Below are 17928 nucleotides of genomic sequence, written 5' to 3'. Positions count from 1 at the left end.
GGCAGATATATCCCAGTTTCAATATCAAAATATTAAGTCAAATGCTGTTGTGTCAAGGGTCTTGTATATTATACTGGCAATTAGACCTTGATGATAAGATTAAACTAAAAAAGAGTTTTCCATAAACCTTCAAAAGTTGAAACAAACTGTCCAGAGCAAGTCAGTCAGCTAAATTGATTGCTGCTTTATGGAATTTGTATATTTTGTCTGTCCCTACTCTGTCAACATTTTTAATGTCTAATATGAACACTGATGGGTACAGGCATCACTTATAAAATAGTGACAATGAAAAAAAAGAAGAAAAAAATTATCCTGTCCCATAACAGTGGTAATATATAACTGGCATACAGAGTTGATTGCCTAGCATGATTTGGAACAATATGTAAAGGTCAGAAAGTACAACTTTAATAAGTATATGTCCTGTCCTTAGTACATTCCTCGGAAAATAGTTGGACTTGTATGATTTTATTTTATTTATTTATTTTAAAAAGAGAGAGAGAGACAGAGGGGGGGGAGAGAGAGAGAGAGAGAATTTTTTAATACCTATTTTTCAGTTTTCGGTGGACACAAAATCTTTATTTTTTATTTTATGTGGTGCTGAGGATCGAACTCAGTGCCCCATGCATGTTACTGCTTGAGCCACATCCCCAGCCCCTGGACTTGTATGATTTTAAATAACGCAATATTAATGTGTCTTTTTTTATAAATTTTTTTAATACATTGGCCACATTTTGAAAAAGGAAAAAGGAAGCAATCACATGTATATATCTTAATATACTAATAAGAATTTTGTTTTCAACAAAATTAGAACTTTGCTTTTTTATAACATTCTTTCAGTAGCTATTTAGACTCTTGGCTACTGAAGAAGACTATGTACATCTTATAAAGAATATGGATTGTTTGAAAATATAATGGATAAAAAATAAGTAACTATTGTTTTTCCATCAGTCTGACAAAAGCACATTAGGGAGTACTCTAAGTCAGTTGCATCAGAAAAGCTATTGTTATGTGTACTATAGGTATAAACATTACAACTGTGCCCCCCCCCCCCCAAAAAAAAAAATAGGAGTTTGGTGATCTGAAGTCTCTAACATAAGATTTCCAAGGAAGGCAGTTAGGGCACATGTTTTGAAAGATACAGATGCTGATACATTAAATTTATAAACTACATTTTACTGCTACAAAGTGTTCCTTGTTATGAGCACACTTCAATGTTCTTAGTCTGTGCTGGCAGCTAGTACCAAATGGCATATGCTAGGTAGCTTATAAACATTACAACTTTATCTCTCACAGTTCTGAAGGTTGGGGGATTAAAAAACAAGGTGCCAGCAGATTCATTATCGGATGAGGACCACTTTCTGGTTCAAAGGTTTTGCCTTCTCACTGTGTCCTCACATGGCGGAGGGTCTCTGGGGTCTCTTACAAAGGTACTAATCTCATTCATAAGGTTTCACACTATCCCAGTAGTGATGTTATCACCTTATCAAGCCTTGACTTCCTCAAGCCTTTACCTCATAATTCTGTCATCTTGGAGGTTAGGATTCCAGTATTTGAATTTTATAGAGAAATAAATATTCAAATGACAACATTCTATCCTTGGTACTCCCAAATCAAGTCTTTGTTGCATGCAAAACATTTTTTTCTATTTAAATATTCTTCAAAATCTTAACTTGTTCCATCATTAACTTTAAAATATAAGTTCAAGATGTCATCTCAATAACACCTAAATTTGATATCGGTGAAACTCAGTGATTCATCTTGAAGTAAATTACTATTCAGCTGTGAAATCAAATGTGTTCTGAGCTCCCAAAGTACAATCTTGTAACAGGCATGATATAAGTATTCAATTCCCAAAGAGAGAAATAAGAAAGAAGAGAATAGCAGGTCATTCAGGGGCTAGAATGGACTTACTGGCTCCATGTTCTGTCCTCTAGTCCTACCAGGACAAAAGATCCTCCTTCCTTCCATAGACACTGGGATGGTAGACTAGCCCCCATGGCTTTGGGAACCCTGCCCTGGGGTCCTTCCTTGTGTTGGCCTTGCCTCCAGGGTGACTGTGCCTGAATCACTCACCTTTGGCTCCTTTAAATTGTAGTAGAACTCTGGTGGCTATTCTAGTCTGGGGTCAGGGTTAATTACATAAAGTAGTTCAGGGTTATGAAATTCATGTTAGTACTGTGTTATTGATCTGACTAATTCACCAGCTTATGTTTTGAGGTTTTGTAAGCTTAACTCTTTTACATATTACTATTACTCAATAATCTTATAGAACACACTAAAATACTAAAAATGACAATTACAAAAATAAAGTGGTACAGAGAATGTTCAAGTTTGTTAAATCTCAAAATTAAACAATCAAGTAAATGCCATTTAAAATGTTTATTAAGGATGATTAACAAAATGTCAAATTTATCCCTGACACGCCACACTATCTCTCAGTGCTTCTACTATTTACTTAATCCAGAATAAAATAATCTCCTCAAAGAAAAGATGATTCAAATTATTAAGAAAAGTAAATGTTCCTGTAAATATGGAATTTCATGGTCATGAATGAACATTTGATCAGTGAGCTCAAGCATTGTTTAGGTAATTATGCAATAAAACAGTTTTTCTTTTCCATGATTCCAAAAAGTGGCCAGTAGTAGTTAATGAACCACTTATTTAATCAGTTACATAATTATGAGTTAACTGTAACCAGTAATTGCTTGAAATCACTATTTAAAATGAAATAAAGGAGCTACAATTTAAATGAAATAATTGATAAAAAATTAGAACTATAACAAAAATATAAAATATAGCAAAATAAAAGGTTTAATGTTTGTCCATAATTAATATGAAAATTAGTACAATATGAGATTCCGTGGATATTTAAATTATTAAGTACATATGCTGTTAAGTAAAATCATTTTAAAAATGAATGTTAATGAAGCACTTAGCAGCCACCTTTACACGGTTTGATTTTTAGGATCCGTTGCCTGCTAACCTGGTATTGACTTCTGCTTTGTAACCTATCAGCCTTCAGTCACATCCATGAGTGCAGTTTCCAGACACCTAGAAATTATCACTATCATATCCATGTTGAATTATTTTTATCCATAATTATGCTTACAATTATAGTGCATTTCTCTGAGATGACTTCTTGTACAAATAGATGATGAGCTACCTTATGTTTTATTTATAATGGGGGAAAATTCCAAATCCAAAAAGAAACCTCTAAACAAACATTGAGATTATACAGTAGTAAATCAGGGTATAATCTGCCCTTTAAACTATTATATGTAATACAGCTGAAATCACAAAATATTTTTGACGCCATTATGTAAAATGGAGTAAGCAGACTATTTAGACTCAAAGTAATTTTTAAACTGTGTAGTTCTACAATCAGCAACCCCTGTAAAAGATGTCCAACTGGGTTTACATGCACATTGATGATGATAAAATAATGCAGTGAGGGCTGGGGATGTGGCTCAAGTGGTAGCGCGCTAGCCTGGCATGCGTGTGGCCCGGGTTCGATCCTCAGCACCACATACAAACAAATATATTGTGACCGCCAAAAACTAAAAAATAAATATTAAAATTCTCTCTCTCTCTCTCTCTCTCTCTCTCTTTAAAAAAAATAATGCAGTGACTTAAATTCTTAAAAAGTTCTAATAAACCTTCCTGTGAATTTAGGCATGCATTTGGTACCCCACTGTGTAATTTTTTATATAATCATATATGATAACCTTTTTTTGTCTTTTATTTATTTTCAGTACTGAGGATTGAACCCTTGCTGTCCAGCATGAGATGAAAGGGCTTTATGATTGACTACACCCCCATATCCTGAATATGGTTTTTAAAATTTCTATTTATATTATAAATTTGTTGTTATTTCTTATTTTTAATCCACTTCTTCACCTACCACCCACATGAGACAGAAATGATTATGGATTGATTGTCTCATCTCACTGAACATTAGAATTGACTCCTTAAAAGAAAGAAGAAAATAATGTATTGCATAAGAGCTTTGAAGTATAGTTTAGAACAATTTTCATATATATTCAACACACCTTTGACATTTTTACTTCCTTCTACATATCAACACTGAATATATCTGATTGCAAATAAATTTCGCCAAATGGAAAGTATATAATTTTCTTTTGCTATTGATTTTAACCCCAGGCCCCTAAGAAAATTTTCTAAAATATATTTTGAAGCATCAAGAATTTTTCACAAGCAAAACTCTTCTACAGATTTGAGAATTATATCATGCTTCATGCCTATAAAAGAGAATAAAATTAAGTTGGTATTACCATGTATATCAGAACATATAAATTCTGCATTGGTAAAATAACACTAGAATATGGGAAGTATATTGATATACAGAATGACCCAGACTCCTTTTGTTTTCTTTCTTGCCAATCCATGGTTTTGACTTCTATTGATGAGATTGATCATGGTTGTAAAGTAGAGATCTAAGTTTGTTGCTTTCTTGTGTACTACTAACCACTGCACTGGAAGAGAGAGAGAGAGAGAGAGAGAGAGAGAGAGAGAGAGAGAGAGAGAGAGAGAGAGAAAGAGAGAGAGGAGTGTATCATGGGTAAGGATTTAGGAAATCCTATCTTTATTCAATCAGGGAAAAAGCGATGAAGTTCCTAGAGTTTGCTTGCCATGTTGGTGTATGCCTGTGGTCCTAGCAAGTCAGGAAGCTGAGGCAGGAGGATGGTAAGTTTGAGTCCAGCCTAGGCAACTTGGCAAGACCCTGTCTCAAAATAAAAAATGAAAAGGGCTAGGGATAGAGAACATCAGCCAAGCCCTTTTTGGGGGTGAACTGATTGAGAAAATGTAAAATTCTGAAAACTAGAGTAAGATCCACATGGCTACTACTAGAATTTGCAAAAATACTATTAGAATTTGCAAAACTAGATATAGTGAATCTTCCCTTGAGGCATATAAACTAACAAGATGAGTGTGTCATTTGAGATCTTAGATAACTTAGGAAGGAAAACAAAGGAAGCAATGCTAGTTAGCTAATACATTCCAAATCTAGGTATTTCACTGATACATTTATAAGCCCTAAAGTTTATTATTGAACAGGTTTGTGCCTCCACTGACTTCATCATGAGATGAAATTACATCAAAAAATTCAATTTAATGCACATTTCTACCCCATTCTGGGAAGTAGGTCATAAAATCAATTCAACTTCTAAATATTTTCAGTAGATTTTTTTCAGCAATTCTCAGTATCTCTGGATATATCACTCCCTACAGTTTAGTTAGCCTAGAAAATATGCAGGTTTTCTTTGTGAAAATGTATTTAAATGGTTTTTAGAGTCATTCCTCAAGTGTACCTAAATACTTAATCATTTTAGGGATTCTTAATCTTGAAGTGACTCACTTCTGGAATTTTGCTCAAGAGCCATATATCTCTGATTGACCAACAGACAGGTTTTTCAGATTTTCAGTTGATATAGTCCAGAGATCATTGCATTTCTGTTTCAGTCCCAGAGACTTTGTGATCAATTTGTCACTGGAAAATACTTCCCGGAAGCATCACTATTAATTGCATAAGCTACACCTCATATCTTATGACTCATTGATATTGTTTGGTTTTAGTACCTATGGATGCCATCATTGTCTAGGGAAATAACTTATTTCAACTACAACATTTCTGAATAGCACTACTGACTGGAAAAGAGCAGATTATATGATATTCTTCAAAGATGCTGATGTTTTACCATCCATGTATTTCTTGAAAGATGAAGGCATCTTTTACCCTGAAATTGATCAAATTGATTTTAATATACACATGAATAGGTCACAATGAAACCCACCATTCTATATAACTAATATGCACCAATAAAAAGAGATGCATGGAGTAGGTTGAATAAATCACATATGGCAAACTATTATATTATTCTCATTTATTTAATTAATGAATTTTTATAGGTAATGAATCAGTCATCTCAGATCTTCATTAAGAACTTTATTTGGGTTAGATGACCACCAGTAAAGCAAACCACTCTCTAATGTGCTTAGGTTTGAATACTAATGCTGAACTTTGGGAACAATACTGAATTGTAGATAGATACATTATAAAATTATGTTCTGTAACCCTTTGTTGAGTACTTTCAGAATTCATTCCTACAAATGTTTTCTAGATTGTTACTGATACAAATCCTAAAATTTTAGCAATGTTTTCATGTTTAATATCTTTTACGGTTTGAGTTTATAATGATTTCCCCACCACACGTTGAAGTCTGTTTCTAATTTAGAACTGGAGATAATTAGAAATAACATGGGATGGTTTTCCCTGATAAGGTCAATCAGATGAAGTTGTTAATGGTTTTAAGCAAGATAAAAAAGTGTGTCATTGAAGGGCCCATTCTTTCTGCTAATGATATACCCTGAGACATTTGAATGGTTGAAATATGTTGAGCCATGTGGATCTTGCTCCAGTTTTCAGAATTTTACATTTTCTCAATCAGTTCACTGGCTTTCATACTGAGGTTGTGATCAGGCTGTACACATAAATAACCTTGAAATGTTGAGTTATAAAATTCCCATTGTTACTCTCTGTGCCTTGAGCCAAGATTTTAGGCATTTGTGCTTATTGTTTTTTTCCTTCAAGACATCTGTTCAGTTTGCAACAGCCCACTCACCTTCACAGTACATTATTCTGCATATTCTTCTATTTTCTTGTTGTGGAACAACTGCCAGATCCTTCAAAACCTTAGTGCTAAGAGGACATTGTACTGAGGTTGTCTTTGATGAACTGTTTTGCCAAACTGCAAATGAATGGGTGGTAACTTCCTTTTAATTTCATATGAATTTTATTATGGGAGAAGGGAGACTTTGCTCTACAAAGACTGATGATAAACATCATTTCTTGTACTGCTTTGAGGTTTTATTGCCTCTAAACTCTTCTATCCAATTCTGTATGATTCAGAATTGTGATGCCTCAAGTTTGTGGTGCCAGATTCATATTTGGTGTTCCTAACTGCAAAGGAACTAAAGAAAGCTATTTTTTGGAATTCTTCCTTAGTAATTATGAGTTATGAAGCATGGCATTCACTAGGCATTAAAAAGTTATTTCAAATATACTTGACAGAAGAATAATGATAATATATAGCAATTCTTAACTTTCCTTTGGGCATAGTCTATTTATTTCATATTTTTCCATTGTGAGTCTCATTTTTTTCTTATTAAATTGTCAAAGCACTTTATCCCTTAGAAGCATTAAGTTCTTTATCAAATATGTCACATGCATTTATTTCCAAATATATCTTCAAAATCTGTAGGCTTCTTATTGTATTATAACTTTTATATGTATTATCTTTTTTTATTTTTTAGAAGCTTATTAGTTCATTTTGGATATATATAATATTAGGGTTCATTTTGACATAATTATACAAGTGTGGAAAATAATTTGCTCCAATTCAGTTCCTAGTACTTCCCTCTTCCCTTCCTTTCCCCTTCACTCTTTTCTTTATATTCATATATGGTCATAGGGAAGTTTGAGCAGATTCATTTCTCCATTCTTCCCATTTCACATCCTTCCTCATTTCCCCTCAGTCCATTTCCTCTACTTCTCTGATCTCTGCCATCTTTTGTTATTAAAGTACATTAAAAAATTAAAGACTTTTAATATTGTCATAACTGTAATTGTGGTTTTATATATTTTTCTAATTATATAATGGTCCTTTTAATTATATTCTGTTAGATCCCAAATTTTGCTTTGTTTTGATTTGCCTAAAATGTCTTTCTGAGATTACTGAAATTATCTTTTTCCCATTGATATGAAGTTTATATCTCTTTGGATTTAATGTCATCAAAATTTATATTGGTCATCTAGTGCATTAATATTGTTGTATTAAACTAAAACAAAACAAAATTTTAGTACTTTTCTTGTTCCTGAGCCAGCCAATCTGCTGTCCTGCACAGGTCACATGCCCAGGACCAAATGCTTTGCAGTGAGAATGTGGATTTTGCCCATTTTACAAGGAGGTTTTGGAGGGGTGCATGGCAAAGACTATGATATGTAATCCCAACAAAAGGAGCAAGTGAAGTGTTAAAATAGGCTTTAAAATCATTCCTTTGATATATCAGTCATTAATTCGTTTTTACATAATTTTTTATTTTTTTCTATTGTCATTGTAAGACCAAAAATAAATAAATAAATAAATAAATAAACAGCATTTTCTTAAAGCTTTTAAAAAATAAATTCAGTGTTGTACTTACTCATTAAACTTTTTAAAATTTCTGTTGGCATGCTTAGGCTGTGAAGATTCAATTCTATTTTCAAAATCAGTTAATTTATTATCAAATCATATCAGAAAACTTTAATTTTGAAATTAAATTTTCATCTTATAAATTAGTGGCTACAATTTCTTTGTTAATAAGGGAAATTATTGTGAATGTTGGAAAATATCATGTAAGCAAAGATTACTAAGTTGTCAAAAATACCACAGATGTCATTTTATTGTAATTATTCGCCAAACAAAAATGGAAGCATTCTTTCAGACCTTTTAGTTGACTCATTTTATTGAAAACTAATGTGAAAATATTGAGATAGATGAACATTTTGGATAACATAATTTTTGAGTACTACAGTGTATATGTTGTGCACTGTTGCTTTTTCAGAGTAGCTGAGCTTCTTTAAACCTAAGCAGTTCTGCTGGATCTTCTCCCACTTCCCTCAAGGACCCACCTTTGTACCTAACCTCTTGGCCAGTTATTAAAATGGGACATGCTAAGCTTTATCAATCAAGTACACGTGCTGGTGTAAATAAACATTTTGATAATTTCCTGAATTTTAGTATAGTAAAATGTAGTGAAAGACAACCTAAATGTATGCTTGAAAGTGTACAAAATGTTTTAGGGAATTTGTTGTGAGACAGGGTTCTGAAACTTGGGGTTTTAGATCAGCTATATTAGTTAAAAAAAAAAAAACTTTGAAAAAGTAATTTACTACTATGAAAACTGGTTTTTTGCTTTTATACAATTACTCATTTGAATGATATTGAATCTGAAGTCACTTTAAACTATAACTTGAAGCAAGAATAGCTTAGAAGTGGGAGAATAATGGAATATTACTCAGCAATAAAAGAGAATAAAATCATGGCATTGGAGAACATAATGCTAAGTGAAGTTAGACAATCCCAACACAAACAAATGCTGAATCTTTTCTCTGATATAAGGAGTCTGATTCATAGTGGGGTGAGGTGGGGTCATGGGAGGAATAGATGAACTCTAGATAGGGAAGTTGGGGGAAGGAAACAGAGGGTACAGGGTTTAGAAATGATGGTGGAATGTGATGAACATCATTATCCTAAGTACATGTATGAAGACACGAATTGTATGGAGTATAAATATATATATATATATAACCAGAGATATTAAAAAATGCACTCTATATGTGTAATATGAATTGTAATGAATTATGCTGTCATATATATAAAAAATCAAAAAAATTAAAATAAAATTTTAAGAAGAAATAGTACCTTCTAAAAACTTGGCCTACATTGTATGTTTGCATAGAGATTAATTGGCTAATAGATTTCTCACTTCCAGGATTTTGGCCACATAGTTTCAGACTTTTTTTTTTTTGTCTTAAAATTTTCACATTTTGTTTAGAGTCTTCTTGCAGAGCTTAATTAAGTAATTCATCTACATATGAATATTCTAGGTGATGTTTTAATTCTGTGGTTCTCAATTAAGGGAAATTTCATTCCTCTTCTCCTAGGTAACATTTGGCAATGTTTGGAGACTTTTTTTAATGGTCTGGAGTTAGGGGCAGGGAGAACATTGCTAATGACATGGGATGAATAATGTACAGGATTGTACACCTCATCAAGCAACAAATAATTAAGTCCTACAAAGTATTGGAAGTGCTGCTGTTGAAAATCTTATATAAATTCATTCTAAATAGAATGTTATGAATTTTCAAGGGATTGGATTAACATTTCTTTTCCAGCAATAACTGATGTAAAGACTTTCTTATTTAAAAATGGATATGTATTTTAAAGAGATGAGATGTTAAAGTCATTGGAATTATAATAATGAGAGATTTGTGCTTTTCCAAAATCACTATCATACCTAAATGTCCTTGAATATAATGATATCTAAGATGTCTGTTAGAGGAAAAAATTATATATGCACTTTGAGAACCAATGTAGTTTATGACCATTCCACAAAGTGAGCTTAGCATTCATGCAAATTGATAAGCACAACACTTGGCCCCAGTCCAGGGGTCTAATATGATTTGACATTCCTGTCCATCTGGAAACAGTGAAAGCATTTGAAGACTTACCAAAATATGCTGGAAAACAATCTTAAATTTTGTTCCACATCTAACTGCTTACAAAATAGAAACAATTAACTATGGAATACTTTTTTAGAACATGGAAAAAAATAGATACGCCAGATTTTGCAAATTAATTCTAACCTAGTAATAACACCTACTTTGTGAACTTCGTTCACGTTTATCACCTCTACAATTTGTTTTTTTCTATGCATTTTATACTTTATTCCTTTCTTTTTGTCTTTTTAAAAAAACTCCCTAAGTAGTCAGGCACATTGGCCCATGCCAGTAATCCCAGTGTCTTGGGAAGCTAAGGCAGGAGGATCATGAGTTCAAAGCCAGATTCAGCAACTTAGTGAGGCCCTAAGCAACTCATTGAAACCATGTATCTAAATAAAATAGAAGGAAGGCTGGGGATGTGGTTCAGTGGTTAAGCACCCCTGAGCTCAATTTCCTGTACCGAAACAAACAAGCAAACAAATATCTCCCTAAGTATAGAACCCTTGTTTAGTTTTCTTCCCTAAAATGAGAAAGGTCTTAAAAATCATAATGCTGATTATAATATGAATGTATTTCATTGAGGAAAACTTCTGATTCTTATTGTCTTGAAAAACAAAGAGTTCTTAAGTAGTGAATGTTTAAACATCATGTGATCCTTGCAAGAGAAAACTAAGGTACCCAATATCCACTTTTTTTGCCAAACATAAATTCCTCCTTCTAAAAATTACTACATATATACCTTCTTCTTTTTTAAAAAATTAACTTGCAGAAAAGAACTAAATCCATGCAGGGCAGTGGGATATATACCTTTTTTGGTTATTGTTGAAAAAGTATGAATACAAAAAAAAGTGACAATATTGCCTAAAAAGAAAATGGCTCACATTGATATAATTTGAAGTTATTAAACCCAAGGCATGCTAAAACCTTGGCAACATGAAGGGTAGATGGAATACACCATGACCAAGTTCACTACCTCTAATGGACAAGACAATGGGGTAGTGCACATCTATTATTATAGTAGATGTAATATTATAATAGCTGTCAATTATAATAACTGTGCTTAATTTATATAAATTAATTTATACAAACAGAGCCATTCTAATGGGTAAGCTGGCAGTAAGAGTCCAAAGGTAAATAACAATCAAGTAAAAATTAGAGAACTCACTGCATTATTTAAGATATTACATTCCCAAGAAATTGAATTTTCAGAGAGAAAATTCCATGAGAAATGTAGGAGGTTTTAGAGATGCTACTTATTTTTAGAATGTAAGTTGCTCATTTACTCAATGTTACCTTCCATTTGTTGCATACCTGCAGTATACCACACTATGCCTTATGCTCAGTAGCTTAACACGAGAAAAATAAGAACTAGTATCCTGTATACATATAAAATGTATTTTAGTGACTGATAAACAGTTAAACAATATATAAAATTAATAATCATATAACATTGTGATAACTTTCATGAAAAAATAAATGAGGTGAAGTGAATGAGAATGTCTTTGAGGGACAGTTTTAAGTAGGACAGTCACAAGGTGATGAGGAGATGACATTTGCTTTGAAACTGAAGCATTTAATAAATAAAATATATGAGATACAGGGAAAGAGCTTTCCGTGTAGGAGGACGAATAAGTGCACAGCTCCTAGTGTGGAAGTTGACTGGATCTAATGGTGGAAATGAATAGATGCCATGGGGCCAGAAAAGCATTGATCAAGAGAAACAGATGAAAGAAGAGTTTAGAGAAATCAACAGCAGTAGTATCATGCATGTGTCACTTGGCTGACGAGAAGAAAGCTTGGCTTAGAGTTCATGCAGAAATGTGGGGAAGATGGCCATACTTCTCAGTGACACCAGAACTCCTGTGGTTGGAGGTGGCACGATGGCTGAGGCCAGCTTGTTCAGCTTCATCATCTGGCTATAGAGGCAAGAGGATGCAGGGGAAATTACTTAAAAATTTGACCTATCCCTTTGGATTTGCACAGAACAAGCTTGTGCCAAAATGAAGAATAAGATCCTAGGTAAACATGGATCTTATACAGTTTGAACAGGTACCCAGGTTTTGCCTCCAAATGTCAATTTCAACGTAGTTGGCAGAAGGAATTTATTACAGTCTCCACTAGCATAATGGATATGCCTAGATCTTTCTGTGCTTGCCTTGAAAACCAAAACTAAATCAAGCTTCATCAGATGGTGGATATAATTAGAATGTTATGAAAATCAGTATCAGAGAAAACAGGTGACAATGTTCCCTGATCTCATTTTAGTTGGTTTTGCAATGTCATGATGGTCATTTTTTCTGAATATTTAATGCATTGAATGTCTGTTAGAGTTTAAAATTTTGATATCCACATCTGCAACTATAATGAGATTTCCATCTACAATTTCATGACTCGTACTCTTTCTATTCCCAATTACTCTTGTCCAAATTCCTTATTTTGGATCAGGAGGAAGTTTAGCTACTAGAGTACAAGCCCTAGAATTATTTTTATGGTGATGATATATTTTCTATGTATCTTTAGTTTTAAAAGTAATAAAGAGTACATATTGCATGCAGCATTACCACAGAGCCCATCTTCCAAATATGCCATTCATCCACACTTGTTTGCATTTTTCTACTTCATAAATTCTTACAACAAAGATATGGCCTATCCTTAGATCTCACAGAGTTCAGCCAATCATTTAGAGTAATTGTTTCTTGACATTTTTAAATCCACCATGTACATAGTGTACATGAATAACAACACTGACTATACAATAGGACTAGTATGCAAGACACTTGTCAAAAAGTTTCACAAAATCATTTCTGTTATTCCACATAGACAATTTTTCAGATTTAAAGTTGAATTTGTCATTTTTTTTTTTATCTAAAAGACTTCATTCAATAAATATTTACTTACTGAATAGTTTATTCAAGGTATCTTCAGTGGGTTGAGATGGAAATGACCATCTACTTTTAAAACAGGCCTTTTTGTTAAAAGTCCTTCTACTTAAAAAATAATAATAAATTATTTTCACTTAATCTATGTATCATTTGGTGCTGAGAGAGTGATTCTTTGATGATCAAGAAAGCATGTGTGGAGCTGGGGTTGTGGCTCAGCAGTAGAGCTTCTGCCTAGCACATGTGAGGCTTGGGTTCGATCCTCAGCACCACATAAAAATAAAATAAAGATATTGTGTCCAACTACAACTAAAAGATAAATATTTTAAAAAAATAAAGCATGTGCCCAAACTTTTGTTTAAAATTGGGACACGATGTGGCCCTGTTCTCAGTAGCAACACTGTCCCTACTTAAGCTTATTGAGAATGCCTTCAGCAGCTGCTGCCAGTACCTTTAAGGACATTCTTTCATTTTTGTGGTAAATGAAGGCTATCGTTCATTCATTTCTTCATTCCCTTAATGAAGAATATGTTTGCAAGTCAAACAACACAGGAAGAATATAAGGAAAATGGTGAACAAACATTGTAAAAGTTCCATACAGGAGAGAAAGTGAAGACATAAAGATGATTTTAATCTTCTTTTTGCTAGAAAGGCTATAGAAGTGAATCATATTGCTATGAAAATATTTACTTATAGGCATATTAACTGCAGAGAGCACAAACACATTGTTTCGCCTGAGTTTTTTTTTTTTTTTTTTTTTTAAATATACTTTTGCTCACTTCAGATATAGTGGAATAATAAGTGAAAATGTAGCACTTCAGTGGTGATAAATAAGCTAACCTCCACACAGTCTATACTTCCCATTTGTACCTCAGTCATCTACTTTCAGTTGTAAGAAACTGACAGCTGCAGGGTGCATGTAAAGGAAACCATTGCATTGCATTCTTTAATTTCGTTTTTCTCTACAGATATGCTGTTGGATTATTCTAGATAATGATAATGACATCACAAATCAATTATTGATAATTTATCTCAGAGGCAGTAGATGTGGGTTACACTTCTTAGAAGACCATGTCCTCAGCTTTTGCAAATAAGATACCATATAATCTTAATAAATAAGTAAAAACATCATTAAAATTTTAAATATTTAATAGTAATATTCTGTCAAATGCTATAAATTCCACATGCTTTGATTTTTTTTGGGGGGGGTACTGGGGATTGAACTCAGAGGCACCCTACCACTAAGCCACATCCCCAGACCTAGTGTGTATTTTATTCAGAGACAGGGTCTCACTGAGTTGCTTAGCTGCCTTGCCATTACTGAGGTTGGCTTTCATTTTACAATCTTCCCACCTCAGCCTCCTGAGCCCTGGCATTACTGGTGTTCACCACTCCGCCCAGTTCCACATGCATTTTATGATAGATTAAATAATGACATTACATTCTTAAAATTCAACATAGCAATTTCACCATTTTATTAATTATTAGGAGGCATCAATAAATTTAACTGAATGAAAAAATAACTTTTAAACTTCTTTATAAAATGTGTGTAAACATAAAAACTCTATATTATCTAAATTGCCTTCTGGCTTTCTAAGAACCAGTGTATACATGTGTATTTTTTAAAAATTTCCCCAAATAATGAAGAACACAAAAAAAAAATTAAAAAAATTATAGTATTAACACATTTAACAAGTATTTTTGTAGTTTTTCTATTATGTAAGCAAAGTTATTTTTGTGATATAAAGAGTAAACTGATTCCAATTCAACTTTCAATCAATTGGAAGATATTTTCTGTATTCACAAATGGTAATATGAATTTGAAAAACAAAAGTATGTTATGGAGGTGAGAGAAGATTGCCAATGGGATTATCAACAAATTGTAAAATTTTTAAGAATCTCCTTTTTAGGATACTTTATTGCAATTGAAATCACTCCAATTATGCCATTTTATTACAGTTTAAGAAACTCTTATTTTTTCCACTGATCCATTAGAACACTGTGTCCCTTTTATAAATTCATTTGTATAATCATAAGCCACTGATATTTCCATAGAAAATATATAACAATTTTTAAAATCTAAATCAATTTAATTATTTTATTTGATATTCTAATGTGTAACACATTTCCACAAAATTTAACTATTTAAAACAACATTTATTATGTCAGTTTATGTAGGTCAAGAATCCAGGCCTAGTGTTAGGGTCTCTCACAGGTTAAAATCAAGTATTGAGTTCCAGTTAGACTGAAGTCCCCAGTCATTTATTTTCTTGATTTTGAGACAAGATCTCTATACATTGCCCAGGCTGGCCTCGAATATACAATCCCCTTATCTGAGCCTCCCAATTCGCTGGAATTATAAGTGTTCACTATGGTTCTAGTCAGTCTTTTACCACAAATCCTCTCCAATACGGTAGCTAGTTCATCCAAGCCTGCAAGTCAAGAAGGCAGGAGAGGGATCTGTTAGCCAGATATAAGCAGAAATCTTTTCTAATTTAATCATGGAAGTGATTAAAATTTCACCTTTGCAGTATTCTATTGATTAGAAGAAAGTTCTAAGCAATTCCACATTAAAGAAGACAAGATTATATAGGGTGTTCATACTAGGAGGAATGGATCTTTGAATACCCAATTAAAGCCAATTATTAGGAAAAATCTACTTTGAAAAATACAAGGCAGAGATTCTTTAACAAGTTTTTTGGTGATGCTGTTTTATTCTTGTCTTTATGTTTCTTGGTTTTTAATTCTTGAACTGTTTACATTTTGAATATAGTGTAATAAAGAAGAAAAATTTAAAATCGCACTATAGCCATTTACTTGCTGAATTGTATTATCATGTTATTTAATTTTTGTTTGGTTAACCCTGTTTGGTTAATCAATTAAGTGGTATTAGTATGATCTAGTTATGGATATGAATTAAGGTAATAACAATTATAAGTATGTGTGCATAATACATATGAATAATAATTATATGTATGCATATATGTGTGTATAATAATAATTTACTTACCACTAATTAATTGAGCAATTATCTATATAAGGATCCATGTCAGAAATTTAGAACATTAGCATAAAAATCTGGGAAATAAATAGGCCTGTCTCAGAGTATTAATTATTAAAATATGAAATATATCTATTCTGTAGTAAGCACCAAGCAAATGATGTCTAAAAAAGGATTTGCTCTTTATTAAATTTTCTTTTTCTAAATTCTAATTTCTGAGCCTCACAATACCTTCTACCTTCTGCCCATCAGTGACTGTAAATGACCAGTTCTTATAGTATTAACAGAAAATCAAATACAGGTGTAGGGATTTTTTTTCTTCAGCATAATAACCTGTTAGTTTTCATTTCTCTACATCTTTCAGATTTTAAAACATTTTTCCCAAATCCCCAAATGCACATAGGAACAGGCACTTAAAACCTTCTTGAGAGTTTGGACTCAGGAAAATAAAATTCAGCATGAGAATATTTCCAGAAAATATTTATTGATGTTATTAAAAAGATTTCACTAGAAATAAATTAAATCAATACATAATCTCTTTATTCAGGGATCATAATTCCATTTGGTAGAGCTGTTTAACATTGCCATTCATAGGAAACCTGATGTTTTATTCATGTGTTTTTTCGAAATAGAGGCCAAACATTCATATTTATAATATGAAAAAAATCCCATATTAATATTTAAATATCTGTCTCTAAATTTAATCAAATATAATTAGCATAATGAAAGCCAAAATACAGATGATCTTAGTCAATACAATTTTCAAATGGACTCTAAAACTACTGTTTATTGGAATTAAGTTTTAAAAATTCAATTTATATTTAAGAAGCTATTTAATATGATATTCTTTGCTATAGTTCAACACATGAATAGTTAGAATTCTTTTCCTTACTTTCCCCTTTTATAAGTATTCTACTTCACAGTATTATAAAAATTAACTTAGCATATTTTAAAGTTCCTGGCTCAATGATTGACAGGTAATAATTACCCATGTATAAAATTTTATTTTCTAAAACTGTCTCAAAATACAATTAAGTCCTCAAAAAAGGATTGACTTGCAAAAATTCTCCAGTGTATCTGTGATAATATGGAACATTTCTGCTTCCAGGACCCCTTTAAAATATGTCACTAAATGACTTGTACTGGGTTCTGTTGGAAGCCATGTATGAATTATGGCTTTGTTTGAGCCAACATAAGGCAGTGAGGCTACTTTTCTGAGAACTTATGGGTGAAATTCTCCAGTTGGAGAAAGCCCAGATCATAGTGGTACCCTGCATTAGCTCACAGTCCTAGGTTCAAATGCAGCTGCTCAGAGATGGACAAAACCGGCCAAGCCCTGAACAGCCTTGTTTTCCCATCCTTATCCTGCTTTCCTCAAGAAGCCTGCAATACTGAAACATTTTGATATTTTTTCCCTTATATAAAGCATTGGGTCCTTTTCCCTTTTTTTTTTCAGTTCCAGTTCCTATCAGAGATGGAAGATTTAACAGAGATCCCACTTCTAAAACTAATTTCTGTCTTTGTCTTTTATTCCTCTGTGATTATTTTTTTAAAAAATTTATTTTCCTAGCTGGTTCACAGCTCTATGGGGGTACTGGTAACCCCAGCAGGGTTCCCCTCCCTGCTCTTCTGGTCAGTACTGTGACAGTTACCAGATGTTATATCCTAAACTCTGGGATTGGTGGGGAAAGAAGTGAATGGATATCTGACAGGCTGTAACTGAACAATCAGTAATTCTGATGGGCATCTGAGCATTGAGGTACAGT

The sequence above is a fragment of the Callospermophilus lateralis genome, chromosome 5 (genome assembly GCF_048772815.1).
Source record: "Callospermophilus lateralis isolate mCalLat2 chromosome 5, mCalLat2.hap1, whole genome shotgun sequence".
Classification (NCBI taxonomy): Eukaryota; Metazoa; Chordata; class Mammalia; order Rodentia; family Sciuridae; genus Callospermophilus; species Callospermophilus lateralis.
Note: the sequence above shows the minus strand (reverse complement) of the source record.